Source organism: Pteropus vampyrus, unplaced genomic scaffold (assembly GCF_000151845.1).
Source record: "Pteropus vampyrus isolate Shadow unplaced genomic scaffold, Pvam_2.0 Scaffold8, whole genome shotgun sequence".
NCBI classification, from domain to species: Eukaryota; Metazoa; Chordata; class Mammalia; order Chiroptera; family Pteropodidae; genus Pteropus; species Pteropus vampyrus.
The window spans coordinates 3735207-3750437 of NW_011888789.1; the positions used below are offsets into that span (position 1 = coordinate 3735207).

At 33.6% G+C, this 15231-nt stretch overlaps 1 pseudogene; it reads left to right on the forward strand.

Annotated features, from left to right (window-relative positions):
- Positions 1 to 14314, forward strand: part of LOC105300801 — a 58836-nt pseudogene extending 44522 nt beyond the window's left edge.
- Positions 14315 to 15231: the final 917 nt, after the last annotated feature.

A 15231-nucleotide genomic window follows, 5' to 3' on the forward strand; every position in this document is an offset into this window, starting at 1 on the left:
GGGTCTGTTTGCTTCATAATTTCATCATAAAAATAACAGAATTTTATTACTATGTACTATTCCATCTACCTTGGACTTCCCAGAAGAGTGATACTGTGTTGTCTTAAATCCTGCCTTTTGAAAACACAGAGAGTTACTTTTAATGGTTGGTTAAATCCTCATTAAATATGTATTCTGCATATACCCTTCAAACCATAATGTTTAAAGAAAACTTGATTCTTATTTTAAAATGCTATTTAGTATTCCTAAGCTCTCTAACTCACAAGCTTTATGAGCCACATTTTTATTTGTGCTTATTAATTTTTATACAATTGATAGCCAAAGTATTACTACTCATTATAGAAATACGTGCAAGTCAACTTCATGTATATTACTGAATTTGACCACTTGAATTAAAAATATATAAACGTATGGGTCCCTTTTATGAGCACATGGTTTTATGGAGAACAAAGAACATATAGATAAGGAAAAAATTTTCTTCAGTGTACTAGATTCCCTAGGTAGAAATTTGGGTTAAGAGTTATTACCATATTGGGAAAGAAGAAAGCATTGTTTGGTTTCCTTATGCACAAGAGAAAGGCAAACAAACAGGACTTAATGATCTCAGGGAATTGGAGGATGAGTAACCTCAAGATTTTGGAAGCAAAATGTTATTTTTCAAATGGCCCTTTCCCTCAGAAATATTATACCACAAAGACTTTTTTGAGTTTTGACTAAGTCTTATAAGGACACAAACAATGAACCACTCTCCTGCCAACACATTTTCTAATCAGTGCATCTGAAAAGTTCTCTACAATTAAAAAGAAAATGAAAAGTTCCCATAATAGCTGTTTGTGCATTGTTTTGGTGGAAACTTTGGCTTTTAGCAATTGACAATATTATCTTGATGCTCATTAAAGATTAGGACTTTGTAGATAATTAATTATTAATTAATAAAAAATACTTTGAGTCCCACTATATGTATTCCCTGTGCTAGGTACTTAAGTGGTTACAGAGAAGCATGAGACCCCATTTCTTCTTATGTAAATTTTAAAAATTAATTGAGGAGACTATATGCGCATGAAATGCTTAATAATATGAAGGAGCTATTACTAAAGAGTTATTCTTTTTTAAATTAGTAATTATCAAGAAAGATCAATGAAAAAATATTTATGCTAAAAGTAAATGATACACATCTTGGAATTGAATTGTCATTGATTTTTTGTTTGTTTCTTTAAAACTTCATTGGGGAATGATTAATGAACGTATTTTTATATAGTTAAAGTGTACAAAATGATGATCTGACATACATATACATTGTGAAATGATTACTAAAAATCAAGATAATTAACACATTCATTATCTCACGTAGTTAAATCGTGTGTGTGTGCACGCGTGTGTGTGTATTGTGAGAATGCTTAAAATCTACTCTCTGCAACTTCAAGTATATAATACAATATTAACTATAATCACATGATATTTTAGAGTCTCAGAATTTATTCTTCTTATAAATGAAACTTTGTACTCTTTGACCTACATTTCTGCATTTTCTCTTAATCAGCTTTTTTTTTCCTTCAGATTCCACATATAAGTGATACCATGCAGTATCTGTCATTCTCTCCCTGCCTTATTTCACTTAGTATAGTGCCCTCCAGCTTCACCTATGTTGTCACAAAAGGCAGGATTTTCTTCTTTATTATAGTTGAATAATGTTCCATCCTATAAACATACCACATTTGTTAAGTGATGATCCATCATCTTTTTATGGAGATTTAGGCTGTTTCCACATCTTGGCTATTGTGAATAATTCTGCAATGAACATGGGAGTGCAGAGATCTCTTCTAGATACTGATTTCATTTTCTTTGGATATATTCCCCAATGTGAGATTGCTGGATCATACGATAATTCTATTTTTAATTTTTTGAGGATCTGCCATACTGTTTTTTATAGTGGCTGCACCGATTTACATTTCCACCAACAGTGTACAAGAGTTCCTTTTTCTCCACATTCTTGCTAACATTTGTTATCTCTTGTGTTTTTGATAATAGCCATCTTAACAGGTGTAAGGAAATAGCTCATTTAGTTTTGCTTTGCGCTTCCCTGGTTAATTAGTGATGTGAGTACCTTTTCATGTACCTATTATGTATTAGTATGTCTTCTTGGAAAAATATCTTTTCAAGTCCTTTGCCATATTTTAAACAGATTATTTGGGGTTTTTTTGCTGTTGAATTGTATGAGTTGTTTATGTATTTCGGACATTACCTCCTCATCAGTTTTATGGTTTACAGATATTTTCTCCCATTCTGTAAATATTAGCTTTTTAATATAGAATCCCATTATATCACTTCTATATATATATGGATATAAAAATACAAAAGGTCAGTTTAGATTTTTGGTAGAGAGCCATAATGGTATTCTTTTACATTTTGAAAAAATCTTTATATAATCATAATGGTATATTTTCTATTTGGGGGTAAAAGAAACAGTGCAGCTATTCAGGACCTTGTCCAATCTGTAAAAGGAGAGCCATCATTCTGATGAGCAACCAGGAAGACCACATTATATATCAAATCAGCCCACCCAGGATTCAATACATTGAGGGTGATGGTCACAGAAAGACGTGATCACCAGGATCTTAACAAATCAGGCTGTCCAGAGGGGCACTTAGGGAATTAGAAGCAGTTGGCAAAGATAAATTGTCTCTATACATGTGAAAATGGAAATGTATCTTAGGAACAATTTCATAACTTTATTTACTGAATCCGTAGACATTGTTCCATATCAATAATAAAAATTTTCAATAATTATTTTAAAGATTCAGTGTTTGTCCATACAGAGATAGATCAAAAATCTTTTTAAATCACTCATATAAAGAAAAAGGTAAGAAAAATGTATTACAAAGTGTGTTACCAGTTAACTAATAAATTTTTTTCTGGACCTTTTCATGTTTGTGATGTTTGTCACCTTTCTAAAGTCGTAATTTGTAGTGCTTTATCTTCTTGTTAACAAATTTTTTTTGCCTAATAAAAATTAAAATAATCACTTATGTAATTTGTAATCACATAACCATTGAAGGAATTTTAAACTATACAGAAAAATGTATATGTCTCCTTTTCCCCCCTTCCAATTCTACCCCACTCTTAAGGAAAGTTATCTTTCCAGATCTTTTTTTGTGCTTCTATATATATATATGGATATAAAAATACAAAAATACAGAATTTTGCTCTGCTTATTTGGCACCTAAAGAGTTTTGTAGTATAAGGTATTATTCTTTACCTTTTTTTCCTCACTTATCAAGCCCTCTTGGAGCACTTTCCTTAAGAATAGCCGGAACCTAAGAACAGTTGTGCAGGTTGTGCCTTGCACAAGGAACCCAATCAAAAGTCCTGAGTGAAGAATGATGAGCAACCTGTGTTTTACTCATCAAACATGAATGCTGGCACAGGGTTGTACCCCTCCAAAGGGGCACAATTTTCTAACTCATATTGAAAAGCCAAATAGGTTATTCGTGGTTCTGTTAACACATGTGAGTTTACCTCATATTTGCAACTACTGTGTAGTGACCCAAAGAATAATGGTACCATAACTTATTATTTTAAACAGTTTTTTTTATCAATGGCCATGTAGGTTATTATCAGTTCTTTGGCTACTACAAAAAAAAAAAATGCTTCAGTGATTAGTATCAGACACATTAATTTTTTCATGAATATAAGTAATTCTCTAGGGTGGAGATCTGAAATTAGAATGCCAGGTTGAGGATATGTCCTCCTTTAATTTTAATAGATACTGCCATACTATCCTCCAAGAAAGGCAGAAATTTACATTTGCAAAAACATTATCAACCCTGAGTGTGATCAAGATTTCTTTTTCTTTTGCGATAATCTGATAGATTAAAAGTAATAATTCTCATTCTTTATTTAATTTGCAATATTTTGACGTTTAGGGTTTTAAATCATTAGTAATTCTTCTTACATGAAGAGCCTTTTTGTGTGCTTTGACCATTCCAATTAAGTTGTCTTTTTATAATTTCTTACTTCTTTGCTCTATATGCTCCAAATATTTCCTCTCGGTCTGTCAATTGCCTTTTCATTTGTGGATTTTTATACAATGTTGTGTTCCATAGAATGTTTAGATTGTTTTGTTTTTAAGATTTTTATGATTAATACTTCTTTCCTCTCGCAGAAGAATTTTAAAATCGGTTTATTATATTTAAGCATTTGTGGGTGAAATATGATATCTGGGAATTACCTAAAATACTATTTTTTTAAGTAGGGAGTAATAAAATAAAATTGGCAAAATATTGACAGTTTTAAAGCATATAGGTACATTGAAGTTTATGATATTATTACTCATTAACCTGTTAATATAGGGGATTAATGGATTTTTTTATTGTGGAATTACTCTGGGTGAGAATATAATTCTTATTGTTCTAATTTTTGTCAGAAATCATGAAATGGCTTTCTCTGTAATGTATTTCAGCATTCCTTATCTCTCACTATGCTTTGAATACATCTGTAAACTTTAAAAGAATAAATAAATATCAGCTTGGCCCCACCCTGCATTTACTGAATCAGAATTTGGTGAATGGAGCCTTAGCATGTGGAAGTTTCAAAGCTATACAAGTATACTTATAATCAGCCACTGTTGAAAACCATTGCTCTAACAGGTGGTTCAGAGATTCTCAAAGCGTGGCCCCAGCGGTAGTGGCAGCATTACCTGGGAACTTATTAAACATGCAAATTCTATATTCCCAGCAAAAACTTACTAAATCATCAGCCATCTGTGTTTTACCAGATTCTTCAGATGATTCTGACGCATGCTAACATTTGAGAACCACTGGTAGAATTCATTGTCGATAGGCAGAGAAAGAAAAAGAGAAAGAGGAAAAGAGGAAAGAAGGAAAGAAGAAGGGAGGGAGAAAGGAAGAATGGAAGAAAGGAACGGATGATGGGAGGGGAGGGAAGGGGAGAGAAAAAGAGAGAGGGAGAAAGAGGAAAAGAGATGGGAAGGAAAAAAGGAGGAATGGAGGGAGGGAGGTAAGGAGGAAGAAAAGAACAAATTACTAATGGTACAATTTTATCTTCTAAACTGGTGAATTGATAAGAATAAGAAGATGCTACCCATATGTGACTAAGTGTATATATTTTTTAAATCTACATGTGTTCAGCCCAGATATCTTAATGCATCTAAGTTTTTATGGAAAATATGTCATTTTGGGTCACCTGTACTTTTGAAGAAAGTACTTTATAGGGCTCTTGGGTAACAAGAAGCAAAGATTAATTGAATCAGGAAAACTGGATTTTCTATTTCTGCCACTAACTAAGTTTGTAGAGTTGGGAAAATCTTAAACTTGCTAAAGTAATTACTTCATCAGAAAAAAGAAGGAGGAGGAGGAGGAGGAGGAGAAGGAGGAGGAGAAAGAAGGAGAAGGAGAAGGAGAAGGAGAGGAGGAGGATTAGACTGAATAAAAATAGTCCCCATACTTTTTCAATGTGAGGACTCTTCATTAATGTCAAAAGAGCCACAGACACACCTCACATGCTAGCTGTGTGAGAAAATAAATATGCAAGTGGCAAAAATTTACTCTAAACTTGCCAATCCATGGAAGATTTAGTATAAACCATTAGCAATTTAAGTAAAAGTAAAAGTCTATGAAAGTAGCCTTTGTCATTTTTTACAATTTATTTTGTTACTAAAGAAAAACCAAATGGCAAATCTGAGATTTGCCTAGAATTGTAACACTAAATAAGGTACTAAGAAAAGAAAATTTTCATTCATTGAATTTGTATAACTAAACAAGAGGCAATTACTGTTCATTCGTTCAAGGATACAACCTTGTCAAAGACATCTCTATTGGAGTGATATTGTACTTGAAACCAAGAGTTCTGATATCCCCTGGCAGAGGAGAAGTGCATTAAGCCAAAGGAGCATTATTACATGGGTCAAAAAAAGACTCATGTTTCCAGAAAAAAAACACAAAATTCCCAGTTACATTTGAATTTCAGATAAACAACAAAAAATGGTTAAGTAAAAGTAAGTCCCATGCAATATTGTTCTATACAATATTCTGGACATATGCCAAACATATATATTTTTTGTTTTCCTGAAATTCAAATATAATTAGACATCTTATATTTTTATTTGCTAAATCTGGCAATCCTAGTTACAAATGAGAGAGGACATGGCATATTTGAGAAACCAAAGAAAGTTCTGTCTTTTAGCACAATGGTCCCCAATCTTTTTGGCACCAGGGACCAGTGTTCCTATGAGAATCTAATGCCTGATGATCTGTGGTGGAGCTGAGGCGGTGATGCTGGTGCTGGGGAGCGGATGCAAATACAGATGAAGCTTCACTGGCTTGCCTGCTGCTCACTTCCTGCTGTGCGGCCCATTTCCTAACAGGCCACAGACCGGTACTGGTCTGCGGCCCGGGGTTTGGGATCCCCTGCTTTAGCACAGCATTTCCTAAAACATGGTATGGTTGATGGAAAATTACATCAGATAGTATAAGGATTTTTTATTTTAATAGTTTTGTAATCAGAAAAATATGATTATCATTTATATATTATACATTATATATTAAAATGTATTTTTAACTATGAAAAATGAATCCAATTAAAGAAAAATATTAAGAAATATATAGTGGTGGTCCTTAGGATGATTGACATTTGAGTAACTCTGAGAAGGATCAGGGAGAGTGATGAGATATAAAACGAGATAGATAGACAAAGCCAGGTCAGTATAAGACTTTTTTCTAAATTAAGTCATTTTTATAGAAAAGGAATAAATTTTACTTATGTCTTTGTTGTCCACACCTAAAGAAAGACCATAATAATATTCCTGAAAATAGTTTATGGAATTTTAATATTAAATAGATGTTTTTCTTATGTTCTCATGTTCTCTCCTTGGTTCACATCTGCCGCTTCTGAGCACTCCTTAGGACCAGCTGCATAAATGTCCTTTGAAATGTTCAGGAGATTGTGCAGGGAATTTACAAAAGTCTCAGCTCAGAAATGCTCCATTCGAAGTCTAGTTAGAATTGAAAAATCAAGCAAAAGAGAGACGAATTTTCTTCCTATGCCTTGTAAATGGAAAGAGATAAATAGAGAGTGAACATAAACACTTCCTATAAAGCCATCATTTACCTATCAGTTAAAAGATTTCTTGTAGCAACTCTAAAGATATTATTTATCACTCTTTACTGCCTAATATTAAAATTATGTTGACATGTTGTTATTAATTAAAGATAATATATGAAGATATATATCTGCCAAATAGGAAATAGTTGCTGGTTTGTTTTATTACCTCCCAGTCTACATAATTTTCAGCTTCAAATACACCACAATAAATATTAAGGCTGATTTATTTAACTTGCCTAGAAATTCAGAGGATAATTATATTATCTCTATCTTCTGACTCTCCATTCAGATGAAAATCTTCACTGCTTCTGAAGAAAAAAAAGATTTAGTAACTTTCTGGTTCTTTAGGCAGGATATTATTTTAAGAAAAGAAAGTCTGAATGAGGAATTTATTGTCAAATAAAATGTATAACACTAATATGAGATTTCATACTAGTCCAGCTGGCTGGAGATCAAATAATTCAGAATCAAGTTGAGCCAAGACTTTTGCTAAAAGGTCTCTTTCTTTCACGGGTAAGCAAGGAGTATTACCAGAATAGCCAGTAAGATACATTATGGAATCAAAGACAGTGTAGGAGCCAGAACCTTGGATTATGAATCGGGAAGTCTTAGTTCTATTCCTAGCCTAGCCTTTAATTTATTACGGCTGTCTATGTGATGCCACAACTCGTTGACAAGCAGAACATTCAGGCAATGCTATTTTTGCTGAGCCAAATATCCACTCTTTGGAAGCATCTGGGTATTTTATTGAATTTTTTGGTTTTCTTCCAAAAGCTTCAGATTAGGAAAACAGAGCCTGGGCACCTCTAGAGGAAGCACCCTTTCGCTGGTCTTCATATTTCCCCAGGCTGTAAAATGTCTGGTAATTTGTGCCTTTTCACCACTCCCTGTGTGTGCTGTGTTCTGTGTTGCTCAATAAAGAGTATCTGGAGACAGAGGAGGGTTGGGGTCTTCTCCAGGTGTGAGAGAAGAAGGGTAGTAGAGGCTCCTGTTCAGAGAACTTCAAGTCAGGGGCTTCCTGGGGAGAACAACCCCCTAAGCACCCTGTTTGTCTCTTCCCCAGATACCATTGTGATCAAAGTGACTTTACTTGCCCAGGGACTGAATAGCTTTTGGGAGTAAATAAGGAACATCCTTCAGATTTCCCAACAAACACCATATGCATTGGCCATATTAGGTTTTTTTTTATTTTGTTTTGTGTTCATTATGGTGACATTGATTAACAAAATCTAATAAGTTTCAGGTGTACAATTCAACAACAAGTCATATATATATTGCATTGTGTGTTCACAGGTCATAGTTAGATTTTTTTCTGTCACCACATGTTTGACATCCCTCACGCCATCTACCTCCTCCCTCCCCCAACCCTAACCGCCCTCTGGTAACCACTAGTCTACTGTCCATGTCCATGAGTCTCTGTTTGTTTGTCATGTTTGTTTGTTGCTTTTAGATTTATATAAACCACATGATATCACTTATATGTGATATATTAGGTTTTTGACAACAAATCTCATTGAATAGAAGTTTCTCTCGTAATTTGCCGAAGTATCCACTGATTGTATCTGAAAGAGATAACAACTGGAAGTTTTTCCATAGCAGCTACATATATTATCTATATCTTGACAACAGCTGGTTAAAGTTTCAAGACAACAGGATATTTCTGTTCTTAGTAGTACATGGACACAGATTGGCAAAAAAGAGAGTCAAGGTCAGCTCACAGTCAACTAAATACTGTTTCTTCATTAAAAAAGCAGATTGTGGCAGTCTCAGTAAGAATAGCCTGTTCATGTTCAAAACAGGCAGTTAATTCTTAGGCTGCATCAAAGAGGCTATATAGAACATAGAGAAGTACTTGCCTACTCTACCCTGGTCAGACAACATGTAGGATAATATAGTTAATTCTGGGCACCGATCATTCATTGGGTCATTGGCAGAATTATGTCATATCCAAAGAAGAGTAAATAGAACTAATGAAGATTTGGAAATATGTCATATGTGAAATAATTAAAAGAACTGAAGATGATTCGCCTAGAAAAGGAAAAGGTGGGCATAACAGTTCTTCAGATATTTGAAAGCCTATTTCATGAAATAGACACTACTGGAGGGAGAAACTAGGGAGTTAAAGGTAGGCAGAATTTGACTCCATAACATTTCTAAAAATTATAACTGTACAAATATTAAAGAGGTTGCTTGATAGGGAATGCTGTATAGCACATAGTAAATGGTCAATAAACATGTCTCAGATAATTATTAAATAAAGGTGGCTAGAACTATACCCTATGTTTCAAAAGGTTCTTGCAATTATTTGTGATCATTGGTATTCTTCTTTAACATTATTTTTGGAAAGGATGGGAACCAGGTCGCAGAAGTTGAGAAGAGAATACATGATGTATAAATGGATTGTCAATTAAAAATTGTACCTAAAATTAACCAAAAGAGAATATTGGAGAAAGACCAGGACAGAGAGTAGGAATAGCCGGGCTCTAGCATATTTAATTTGCCAGTGGAGGAGTGATCCTGACCCCTTAGAATCCACTTTTCTCAAAGTCGAGGTACTAGAACTGATAGCTACTGTCTTGTATTTCTAGATTTTTAGTCTTAACTGTTGAATAAAGTACCAAAGTGACATAATGATCAATTTAAAGAAATGTTTTTACTTATATCAGTAAAAATATAAATATAAAGATAATTTAATTATAATAAATTTTAAGGAATTTACAAACATAAATAATGGACAGTGCAAGGAAGGCAGATGAAAAAGCCACTACTAGAAAAAAAGAGAATCCTCTAGAACATTAAATTGAAATCTACAATTTATACTGAACTCTACCTAGGCAACAAGAACAAAAAGTAAGGAAATTAAATGCATTAAATAAATAAAATGCATTATTTTAATATGTTATTATGCTGACTAAACCATAGTTACAATTATCAATGTTTCTATTTGAGTCAAATTCTAAGAATGATTCTCCATCCTACTCATCCCCATTTCTAGTGTGTTTTGGAGCTACCATGTTCCAGTTTGCATCAGCTCATAGGAGCCAGTTGTGTGCATCTCTTCCAACTCTGCATTCAATAATGTCTAGTTGGTAGCTTGAAATCTGCCCTGGGAATATTTACACCAAGAAATTAACACATACTACTAATCAGGACTTTCTTTGTCTTTGGATATCCAATTGTTAAACATTTACCGACATACTACTGCCCACCCATTCCAAACTTCTAATAAATAGGTTCCCAAAACAGTGCCACCTTCTTTTTCACTTTGATCTCAAAATATGTAGGGCCTTGTTATAAAACCATCTGTTATTTCTTTATTATACTGTAATGTGGGTACAATTCAGACTTCAACATAAAAATGACTGTGGTTAGAACTAGAAGAATAATCTTAGAGTGAATTGAACTATTTAGCATGTATGAGTCATGTGGCATTGCTAGATATAAAATATGATGAGATTCCAAAAGTTTTTGATTGTCAATATGTGCTGAAAACTCTAAAAGTTTAAAAAACATAATATATCATTTGTTACATCCTGCCAGTGTCTCATTGCATAAAGATTGAAACTGACCTTTTTACAGCAACCTTCATAACAAAATATAAAATAAAATTAGGCTCCTATTAATATTTAACCTCATTTTGTCCTAGTACTCACTCACTCTCCCTCTCACTTTCCCTTCTTTAGCTTCCTCTGACCTTTTTTTTTTTTTTTGATCGTCTTATTCAAAATCATTCCCATCTCAGTTTTTTGTATCACTCTACTCTGCATGGCAAACTATTTTCTGAGTTCTCTTTTTTTTTCTCTCTCTCTCTCTTCCCTTCTCCATCTTGATCTCTGTGCCCTTCTCCATCTCTTATCTCTTTCTCTCCTTTACCTCATATTCTTCTCTCACTTCTACAGAAAACTCTTCTCTGACCACCCTATACAAAGTCGGACTCATCCCCTGCAATTACTATGTATCTCATTACCCTACTTATTTTCTTCCATTTGTTCCTATCTGAAACTGTCTTATTTATGAATATGTTAACTTTCAGTGTCTGTCTTCCATGGTTGACTACAATATTCAGAAAAGCAATGATTTCATATCTCTTATTCACTGGTGAATATTTTAAACCTTTAATAGTAGTTGGCCCAGAACAGCTGTGATTGCAGGAAAGAAGAAAGGAAAGCTGGGAGAAAAGAGAATTTAGCGTCTTTGCCTCGGTTTAAGGGGGTTAAGTTACTGAAATACCAAGAAATTCATTAATAGGCAGCTTTGCTTATTAAGAAGTTTCTCTTCATGGACAATAATGCCAGTATAAAATGAAAGCTCCACCGGAGAAGTCAACTAACTAAAATCTGCAAATACACATTTCTGTTTTCAGGCATGAGTTATTTGTTAGAGTTTAGCCATAGACATATGAAAGTTTAGAACTTTGCAAAATATTAATACATGAGCTTTAAAAACAAGGACAATAATATTTGTCCAAAGCTTCTGATTTTTAATCAACTCTATTTTGTGAAGTTTTATGAATATATAACATATGATACTGGTCTATGTACTTGACATTTTAGACTGAAAGTAATGAATGGTGACTAAGGAAGCATCCATGAAGAAAAGGGAAAAGCAATAGACTTATTTCTCTAAAGAAATACTGTAGAACAAGACTGGTTTTATACCTTTTGTCAGATCATTTAAAATAATTTGATGTTCAGCCCATGGATTTGAAAATGTTTTTAAAGCACAATCTCAACTTCCAGTTAATTCAAAGACAAATTGTTTCTGAGAACACTGCTGATAGGTCTAGGATAGCTGCAGGATATACTGCTTTATCCAACATTAACTTAGTAACTGGAAAAATATCAAGATATATTTTCTAAGGCTTGGAGTTGTGTTATTTCAGTGGCTCATATTGATTTCATTATTATTATTTCTAAAAAAATATTACATATGCACTGTATAGTTTGGCTCTATGTCTGCCAGGTTAAAAAAAAAACACATAATATTTGTGCTTGAGGATGTTATAACAATGAAGTGAAAAGCAATCACACAAAAATATATATGGATATGGATATTCAAAGAACATTATCTTGCCAAACACAACTTTGATTTAAAAGAGAAGGAAATTATACAAGCAAACACATTGGAGGAGTAATTAAGGGGAATTTGAGTCTTCTATTTAATCAGATTTTTTCATTTTCTGGATTACTTAGGAGAGAATTAAACTCTAGTATTTCTGGGACTCTATTTTAAGGGATAAGAAAGATTTTACTATAAATAATGTTCCTTTGAATATAACAAGTTTTTGTAGCATTGAGAGATATGATGTATAGTAAAGTTCAGGTCTGTTTGTTTGCAAATATCCTGGACCCTCTTAAGCACAATAAAACTTTATGATAAGAGGTCTGTAATTCTCTGTCAAAGCTTCATTACATGTTTTAGACAGCAGAGACAATAGATGGAAATTGAAGTAATAATCATATAGTATTATAGCATAGTATTCTAAAGGAGTTAACACAACCCCCAAAATTCTTAATTTATTGTCAGAATTAATGTCTTTGTGGAAAGAATACCAGCTCTTTCAATTTGACATTAATCTGGTAAACCAAGCACAAGTTCAGTTTACCCAAATAACTTATCAGTCTTAGTTTAGTTAACTATTCTTTAACCAACTTAATCTAATAAATCAATTATTTGACATCTGAAAGATAATGCTTTGTGATATTAACAATCTGCTCTAGCTGTTTGAAGTATAAAGATCCCTATAGAATTAAATTAATCCATGAAATTACCCTAGTCTCTGTTCTTTGAGACTTCCTCCTAATGATGGTTTGGGATGTAGAAGGATTAAAAAATAAATGCCAAATAAAAGATCTCGTTCAGACAGTCACTTCATTCTTCCCACTGCTAATATCATCACCTAAGCAAAGCTCCCAACCTGGTCCCTTATATCCACGTCCTTCAGGCTTCTGTCATAATATGTTTTTCCTTTGAGGTTCCTTTCAAAGCTAATTGCACCCAGGTAAATATTTGAGACAGATGAGAGGATGCAGCATGAGTCACAAATGATGATTTGCCTCAAAAGGGTTGGCACTGAGTCCATTACATCCCTCAATAGATTTTGCTTCTAAAGGACCTTATTGTGATTTCTGTGGTCTTTTTTTTTTTCCTATCCAATCCCCTGCCCAACCCTGATACCTTTCACAGCACACAGGGAATTTGAAAGAATCCTAATACTAATTTATTTGATCTGAACACACAAGAATAATAAACAGTCATGCCAAAATAACTCTATATGGCCAATGAGAAGCTTTAGCTATTCCTATCAGCAATAGTTTTTCCATAAATACATGTCTTCATCATAGAGAATTCAGAATAAGTAACAATGTTCATTTACAAAAAGTATAAATGATTGTGGGGGCTTTTTTCAAAAGTGTGTGAAAGAAAAAGGTTGAAAAGAGATATTGACAATGACATAGCTTGAAGCAGTAGTAAGAAAATGGCCCCATGCAAAAAGCAAAAAGAAAACAAAAGAACAAACAAACAAACAAAAATTGCCCACTGCACAAACTGAAAACCTGCCTTGTTTGATCCTTTTCTCATTTTTTACTATACTCAGAAATATTCTTCCAATAATATTCTCTTATATGCAGCCTTAAAAATCTAACCACAAATAATTTCATTATTAATATGTTATAATTGATTTGTACTTTGACAAGAGTAATATATAACTTTTTCCAAGAAATATTAATTGGAGAGTCATAAATATGTATCGGTACTCATTGATATTATCTTTCCTTTTCATTGCACTTTACTCCAGAAGACATATATTTAACATTCATGTAAAATGCTTTCTTGGCAGTAGGTCAGTATCCTCCCAATGAAGAGCCCATTGATGATACAGAACAGAACTTCCCTTCCCCCTTAGTAGAAGACTGCCTATTATTCAGTGTCCTTTTTGTCACATAGAAGAACAGGGGACTTTTTATTCTTTCCAAGAAATGGCCTTTCAGATTCAATAACAACATGTTCTGTTCCTCAGGAAATAAAAGAAGAACGAGACAGGGCGCGGCTAGACTCCATGGTGCTGCTAATTATGAAACTGGACCAACTTGATCAGGACATTGAGAATGCTCTCAGCACCAGCTCCTCTCCATCCAGCACACCAACCAACCTGCGGCGGCATGTTGTGAGCTTTCCACTTCTTTTCCCATGAGCATGATATGTCTTTACTTCATACAGTCCCCCTTGTAAATGATGTAAATGAAACATCTCTGATGGCAGCATCTACCCACATGTGACCCTGATAGTGTTCATAAAGATCACTCGACTAATTCTATCCTTCATGAAAAGACCATAAGAGAAATGTGTGATTCAAAAGAAAATGGTTATTATTAGTTTAATAGGAAAGAGGGTCATCCTGGGGAATTATGTCTCCTACCTATCAAGCCCTTTTCCTTGTAGCTGTTTAGCAATGCTATGTCAGTCTTGTTTAGTATTTTATGTACAATGTCAACAAATTTACATTGCATGATTAATAAATATTTGCTGCATAGATAGGTGGATGGATGGATGGATGAGTGGGTGGGTGAATGTGTGGGTGGATGAGTAGGTAAATGGATGGATGGATGGATGGATGGATGGATGGATGGATGGATGGATGGATGGATGCTGGTTGAACTAATGCACATACTAGAAGAAAGAATTTAAATTATATTAATTTGAGAACACTAAAATTAACTCAGTAAAAAACAATGACTAAGTCAGGTGAGAATTTTATTGCATTAATTTCACATAAGACAGACACTCTTCTGTGATTCTGATACTCGAAATAGAATTCGGAAGACAGATTCCAGACCAACTATACACCTTCATATTTAATATCAGCTCCATAGTAAATGGCTTAGTTTTTGCAGATCTAGCAGATGTGATGGTAAAATGTATTTATAATAAAGCCATGCATATCTTTTCGATTAATCTGTTACTTTTGTTACACAATAATAAACACATTAAGTCAAGAAATTGTGTATTTACCTAAGATCAGAGGGATGGAAAATCCAGCATATAAATTCAAACATCTACCAAAGTAGAACTATTCTGTATCAAATTTTTAGCATAGTTCTACCATTGATT